Genomic DNA, 7,701 nt, shown 5'->3' with positions numbered 1-7,701 from the left:
CTGTAAGCGCTGCAGCTGACCTATATTAAGTCCAGCATACAGCGCATTACAATAGTCCAGACGCGAGCCGATAAGAGCCACAGCTATTTGTTTTCTTGCCTGGAGAGAGAGATATTTCCTGACCCTGCGCAGAGTGTGGATGAGGCCCCAACAGGTGGAAACAGTTCTGCTCACCTGATCGCCTAAGTCGAGGGCGGGATCTATTAACACCCCGAGATTTTTAGCAGAGGATGTGGGGGAAGGGCAAGTTCCAAGGGAGTCAGGCCACCAATTGGCTGACCAGATGTTTTCTTTCCCCCCAAACACCATCACCTCTGTCTTCTCCCCATTCAGTTTCAGAGAGTTCCGGATCATCCATTGACCAACCGCCTCCATGCAAGATCTAAACTTGGAGGCGATTAGGTCATCTGAACGGGGAAGAGAGACGAGGATTTGAGTGTCGTCTGCGTACGAGACTACCTCCATCCCAAATGATCTTATTAGTTTGGCTAGTGGGGTAACATAGATATTAAAGAGGGTCGGGCTAAGTGTCGACCCTTGAGGAACCCCACATAGCAAAGGATGGGATGGAGATAGAAACTCCCCAAGCTTGACTCTTTGTTCTCTCCCCGTGAGGAAGGAGGTCAAGAGATCCAGAGCTGCGTTCTTCACCCCTACCTCCCTCAGCCGAGATGTAAGTACTGAGGGGGAGAGGGTGTCAAAAGCCGCAGTTAGATCTAGCAGGACCAGGAGAGAGGTCTGGCCCTCGTCTACTGAAGTGCGGATCTTGTCAAGCACGATGGTGAGGGCTGACTCGGTGCTAAATTCTTTCCTGAATCCATGCTGGGAGGAGTCTAAGCATCCCGAACTTTCGACAAAGGCAGCAAGATGCTTGTTAAGATGAGTTTCAAGCATCTTAGCAGGAGCAGGGAGCAGGGAAATAGGCCGGAAGTTTTTTAGGACCCCCGGATCCAAAGAGGCCTTTTTCAGAAGGGGTTTCACTACCGCCTTCTTCCACTCTGCAGGGAAGACGCCATCTCTAATAGCTAGATTCGTTATCTCTAGCAGCGGTGGTAAAAGGGTCTCCCTACACAGTTTGATGACCTTCAGTGGGCAGGTATCCAAAGGTGAACCAGACTTAGTCTTGGCTAACAAAAGCTCAAGGTCTTGCAAGGCCAGCGGGGGAAAGGTGTCCAGAGTGCAAGAAGGGGAGAGTTCATTGATGGTCGGACTCGTCTCTACGTTAGGCATAGATGCACTAAGGACGACTCTTTGTTCCTCAAGGGCTAGGTGAATGTTCTGTATTTTAGAATGGAAAAAGGAGGTGATCTTGTTACAGAGATCCTGCGAAGGGATGACAGGGTCAGGGACTTGCAATCTGACCAAGGAGTCTACAGTTTTAAAAAGTTCCTTCGGGGAGGAGAGCGAGGAGGTCGCGGTCACAAAGTATTCTTGTTTGGCCTGCAAAATTTCAGCCTTGTATTTTTTAACAAGAAGTCGATGAACTTCCTTGTTTTTGAAGTCCCAACTAGCGTGCCATAACCTCTCCTTTCTCCTCACTTCTTGCCTAAGAAGCCTAAGAGATTCGGAGTACCAAGGGGCGGACGGTCTCTTTCTAGCGCGGCGTCGGGATTGTTCTGGGGCTAGTTGATTCAGGGCCTCGGTAGTGGCCTGTTCAAAGTGAGCGACTGCGGTCTGTACGCTATGTAGGCCAGTGGTAGCAAGGCTTGCAGCCCAGGGCACAAAGGAGTTACTATTGATATTCCTGAAGTTTCGAGTGGTCTCGATAACATGATTCCCCAATTTACGGGAGTTCACCCGTTGGTGATTAAGAAGGAAATGGACCGCCAGATGGTCGGACCAGGAGAGATGGATCGTATCCTTAATAATCAAGCGGGGGTCATTGGAAAAGATGCCATCCAGGGTGTGTCCTGCACGGTGAGTGGCTCCGGTGACACGTTGCGTAAGCCCACAAGATTCAAGGGCCTCAGTGAGACAGGAGGTGTCAGAGAGGTCATGGGTGGTAGTTAAAGTCACCCATGATGGAAAAATTATCTTGGCCAAAATGAGGTTCAAGAGATTGAAGAAGATGGTGCGTAAAGTGGGTTCTCGAGCCGGGGGGTCGGTAAATTAAGATACTGTTAAAAAAGGGACGTTGCTCTTCCTTTATAGAAAAATAAAGAGCTTGGAAACTATCAGGAAAATCACTCAGGGGTACAGTGTGGCATTGAAGGTGATCTTTGTAAAGGATCGCTATCCCCCCTCCAACTCGTCCCTGTCTATCAAGTCTGGCCAGACAGTAGCCATCCGGGACAGCCTCTATTAGATCAGGGTCGGAGGAGTCCTTAGCCCAGGTTTCGGTCACAAACACTAGGGTGGGCATTCTGTCCAGTACCATCTCCTTAAACATAACCTTGTTCTTGATAAGGGAGCGGGCGTTGACCAAGATGCCCTCTACTTCTACTGTACTAGAAGTAGATGTGATAGGGTGTTCAGAGGTAGGGTAGATGGAAACAGGGTTGGAGGGTCCTAACGAGAGATAGCAGCCACAAGAGAGTGGGAGCGAGAGATCATCAGGTTCATAGGTATGAGAACAGTGTTTTTTACAAGGTTTAAGGGCCAACATATCGCGAAGAGAATAGCTACAAAAAGGGGATGACATTTTATCAGAGTCCAAGGCCCAGCCGTCCAGCCCGTCCTCAGCGCGGACGGGCGCAGACGGGCTGGACTCTGGCGTGACTCCGGCGGGCATCCGGCGCATCCGCTGCCGCGTCCGCTGCGCGGAGCCACAGGGTACTCTTTTATAGTGACTAGAGCGCGAGGGCGCGCCTACATCCAAGATGGCCGCTAAACAGCCCTCGCCTCCCCGGGACCAGCTCTCAGCGTCAACACTCAGCTGAGAGCGGCCCAGGGGGTAGAGGAGGTAGGGAACAAAGATCCTGAATGAAATCCGCTTTTTTAAAATCAAGCGCAAGTAAAATGCACGCGTCACTCGGGACGCGATTAAAATGAGCGTTGCCCTCTGCAAATGTATCTGAGACACAGTAAATAAAGAATAGAGGAGAAGAACCTCCGGCTTCCGCCTCAGAGGGTGAGAAAGGAATCGTTTGGCAGTCCCTACCTAAGCCCCCTTTATAGTGACTAGAGCGCGAGGGCGCGCCTACACCCAAGATGGCCGCTAAACAGCCCTCGCCTCCCCGGGACCAGCTCTCAGCGTCAACACTCAGCTGAGAGCGGCCCAGGAGGTAGAGGAGGTAGGGAACAAAGATCCTGAATGAAATCCGCTTTTTTAAAATCAAGCGCGAGTTAAATGCACGCGTCACTCGGGACGCGATTAAAATGAGCGTTGCCCTCTGCAAATGTATCTGAGACACAGTAAATAAAGAGTAGAGGAGAAGAACCTCCGGCTTCCGCCTCAGAGGGTGAGAAAGGAATCGCTTACAGTTTCCGGTGCGACTCGCTTTTGCAATGACCATCAACAAAGCACAAGGACAATCGCTGCAAGTGTGTGGACTAGATTTGGAGAATCCGTGCTTCTCACATGGACAACTGTATCTGGCCAGCTCACGCATCTGAAAACCTTCTGATTTATTCGTGTACGCACCAGAGGGAAAAACAAACAATACCTTGTATCCACAAGCACTCAAATAAATAAACAGAATTAAAACAACTTTAATTTAATGTAAAATGTTTTCCATATTCAATAAAAATGACACAATGTAAATCAAATTTTATCATAAAAAGTTTCCTTAAATTTCCTTTCTTCTGAGATTGCAGCAACGCGCGACGGGTAAGCTAGTATCCACATAAGAGAGATCTTCCGCTTAGGAATTCAATTAGTGAAGTTATTAGGGGATGGGAAAGCTCTGTATTTCACAGGCTTAGAGATTTTTTTTGTGAATTCTTGGGGACAACTGACCGTCAATAATTCTGCCATCCCCTGAACTAGCATTTTATTTGCAAATTAGCCATATGGCCGGGATGCCTGTCACCCCCTCCCAACACAATCCCCAAGGATGGGAAGACGGACGCAGTTCTGAACTTTTGGAAGGCGGGAGGGAGTTACCCTCCCGGACGTATTTATTAAAATATGAAACAAAATTAAAACATTAAATAAAAAGTTTCATATCATGTACAATTTTCATTTATTACATTTCGATGAAGACATGTTCATTGGCTAACCTTAACAAATCTCTAATACAAAGGTTTTCCTAGCCGAGTCTAACATCCTGCAAATGCATACTTTCTAAATTAAAATTGTACATCCTAGCATTACGGGCCAACGGCAAGGTCGCAACCGGTGTCAGATCCCTACTACCAAAACTCTCGCTCTCACGGTGTGAGTGGCGGCCGCGCAGAGGACTGTACCATCTGTGCCAACTCCAATTTCCCTTGTCTTGTTGGGGGCCCCCCATTTCAACTCGACGCCATCTTAAAGGTCGTCCGAGGACCCGTGTGAGGTGTCTGTAAGAAGGCAGCGTGGACTCCCCCTCCCACCCCACACTGTCTATCACATCCGCCGTCGCGGATATCCGGGCCCCGGGAAATTCGTAGGAGGGGCATATAGCCGCCTCCTCCCCTGGCCTATGGCCGTCTTCCCCTAGGCGACCCATACTTAGTGGGTGCCGCCTCCCCGTGGGAGGGGCCAATGGCCGCCTCCCCCTGGGCGCTCCCATCCATAGTGGTTGGCGCCCCCCTCTAGGGACCTTGAAATTACTGCTCACCGATCATGACCTTACCGCCCGACCAAAAAATAAATACGACATTTGATTACCTACTAAGGGAAAAAACATCATCCTGTCTACTTGCAATATTTGTCTATACTACAAGAAAAAACAGTACCTTCAGACCGACATCATATCATTAAACTAAACCTTCATATACCGCAAAACAGAGGGAAGAAGATGTTTATCAGAGAAACAAGACTTTATTGCAGAACTAACATCGCCATAAGGCGCTGGTGGGTGGGTCAAAATTGCTCCTTGTTCCGTCGAGGGCTCACGTGCAACGAGTGGGTGCAGCTTCCAAGCACAGGAACAAGAGGATGCTTCTTCGGATTCCCGCTCTCTTTATTCCTCATCAGGAGGGCGTGAACCCTCCGCGGGTACGCCTACTGGGCGTGGCCATCGGTGTAGGTGTCTAGGACAACCCCTCTTGGGCGGGAAAAGGTGCGCCCGGCTACGCCGCTTTGGGCATACCAGCCGTGACACGCCCCCCGCCCAAAACGGTTTCCCGGGAGGATCCGGGACCCCAACCATACGTTCGGGGGGACCGAGTGGTCGCCCCTTTCCACTTCATATGGAATCATCATCAAGCATTTAATACGCTTCCCGGGGATATTAGCAAAGCTTACTTTGTGACCTGCCTCACTGGAACGGGCAACTGGAATTGCCTACTAAATGAGAAATAACATGAGGCAGTGGTCCCCTCAGTTTTAACTGGAGTCATGGCCCTCACAGGATGTACGATTGACCAACACTCATGGGCCTGGTAAAATCAGACGGCCCACAAAGCCAGTCGTGGAGCGAAGTACAAAAGAATGGCTTTCTACTGGGTGCTGCATTACACTCTCTACCGCATACAGAAAATGTATTCCACTAACTCAGCAGCATGCTTCAGATGTGGTCACGATAAGGGCCATTGCGTGCATATTTGTCTTACATGCCCAGCTCTTTTCCGTTTTTGGGTTACGATATTTCAGTTTATCGGCGACAAGCTCCCGGTTCACATTAGTCCTGATCCCTTGTGGGCCTTATTTGGCATGTCTGTTCCACACAGGCAAATTCTGTATGGCAGAAACAATTCCTTTTTATCACCGCATTGGTTGCCAGATTTTTTATTTTGCAAAAGAGGAAGGCCTCTGAGGTTGCTACTTATGGCCAGGCAAAATTAAACGGGTCAAACAACTTGACATTCAGGGAGAACTGGCTCCATATGTTAGACTGAGCCATATCATCATGTATCTAAGCAACCTTTCTCTTTTAGCTGTGTGGGGCTATTAAGTTAACTCTGTATGGCAAGTTCTGTGCACATTGATGATCATCCTTTTATGGAAAAGAATCAGTTCTTTCTTTTTTTATGTGTTTTTTATGTGTATGTATATGAAAAACAATTTAGTTTGTATGTAAATTGTAATGAAATCTTGAATCACGATAGACATCTGTAATTTACGTTTTCTACCTGATTAATAAAAATACAATTTGGTGGTGTCCCTCCCACTTCTAGGGACATTCCCAAAAACAGAAAAAAGGTAAATAATCCCCACAGGCCTTTATGAGGTGCTACTTGAAAGACCAGTGAATAATAAATGAACGGCTGTGCCTACTCCTTCATTATTCCTTTTTTGCTGCGTTCTTTCTTATTTTTCTCTGTGACCCGGTCCCACCTGGAACACCCCCTGTTTTTTCTTTGGGGACTACTGGAGGAGCACCAGGGCCTCGACAGTCCTGACGGCTCTCTGCCAGTGACCCCATTTCACAGGAGCCAGAATTTTTTTAATAGTTAAGTGGGGTCCCGGTGCCCACCTGAGGCATCCCAGAATATTGTTTGTTCTTAAGTGAAGTCCGGGGCCCAGGGCCCCCTGCCCTGTCAGCTTCCTTCACCTGCGGTACCCAGCATGTTTTTTTTTTACAAAATGGGGTGCCCCAATGCCCACCTGGGTCACCCCACAGGAGGTCTCTCATTTGGGAGCTGCAGGGGAGGCCCAGACCCGCCGCAGCCCTGCCAGCTCCCGACATGCACATCCCAGGTGCAGTAGGAGCCAGCATTACAGTTAATGCCTCTGGACACGCGCAATTAAAGTTAAAAGCAGACAATAATGAATCACCTGTGCTTCGCAGCACGAGGTCACAGCTGTCTGGTTCCAATTGTTGGCACGTGTACGGTCAAGAATGGAGCAGGGCTGGGGTCAAGGTTAGAACAGTGAATGTCTTACCGAGGCGGACTGGTTACAAAGCCTCTGGACACATCTTAAGTGGGAGACAGCCCAGACACCGAAACCTGTCAAGCACCATTGAGATGTGTCTGTGGGGTCCAATAGTCAGGGAATAAATGGTAAATATCTTTTGAAAATAGGAGGGGCAGGGACCTGTGGGGAGAGCGTGTAAAGGTGCTATCTTGTTTTCACTAATACTTTGCCCAAGTTCCTACTTCAGTTGAGTAGTTGTCCTTACCTGTCTTCTCTTGCTCCTAATCGATTAGGGTTTGCATGTTCACCATCATATGTCCTGCGCCTTTCCCCTCAACCTCCTCTATCTAACAGCAGTGTGTGGCTTAAGCGTACCTTGGATCCAGCAGCTGCAGGATAATGAACCCTCATATAATTTCTGCATGGCATAAGTTCCACGTGGCCCAGCATCATATGTAAAACACTTGTTGTTTTGTAACCAAGAGCAGTGTTCCTTCTGGGACATTTAGTTGCACTTTATATCATTTTAAATATGGGCTTGGAATTTAAGGCATGCAAACTCCTGTTGGCTTGGGAGTTAAAAATTGCATATTTGTGTAACGTGACATTGGGCAATTTTCATTTATACTCTCACTCACCCGAGATCACCTGAGAAGATCCAGTGACAATCATTGTAAAAACAATCATCTGCTTCTGTACATCATCTAAACGATGGCAGTGATATAGGAGAAGGAGAAGGGGGCTATGCAGGGACAGAGTCTGAGGGCGCCCTTGTGAACTAGAGACGGAAAGGAAAACAACGTGTGAGAGAATAT

Source organism: Lissotriton vulgaris, chromosome 3_1 (assembly GCF_964263255.1).
Source record: "Lissotriton vulgaris chromosome 3_1, aLisVul1.2, whole genome shotgun sequence".
NCBI classification, from domain to species: Eukaryota; Metazoa; Chordata; class Amphibia; order Caudata; family Salamandridae; genus Lissotriton; species Lissotriton vulgaris.
This window is presented reverse-complemented; position numbering follows the sequence as displayed.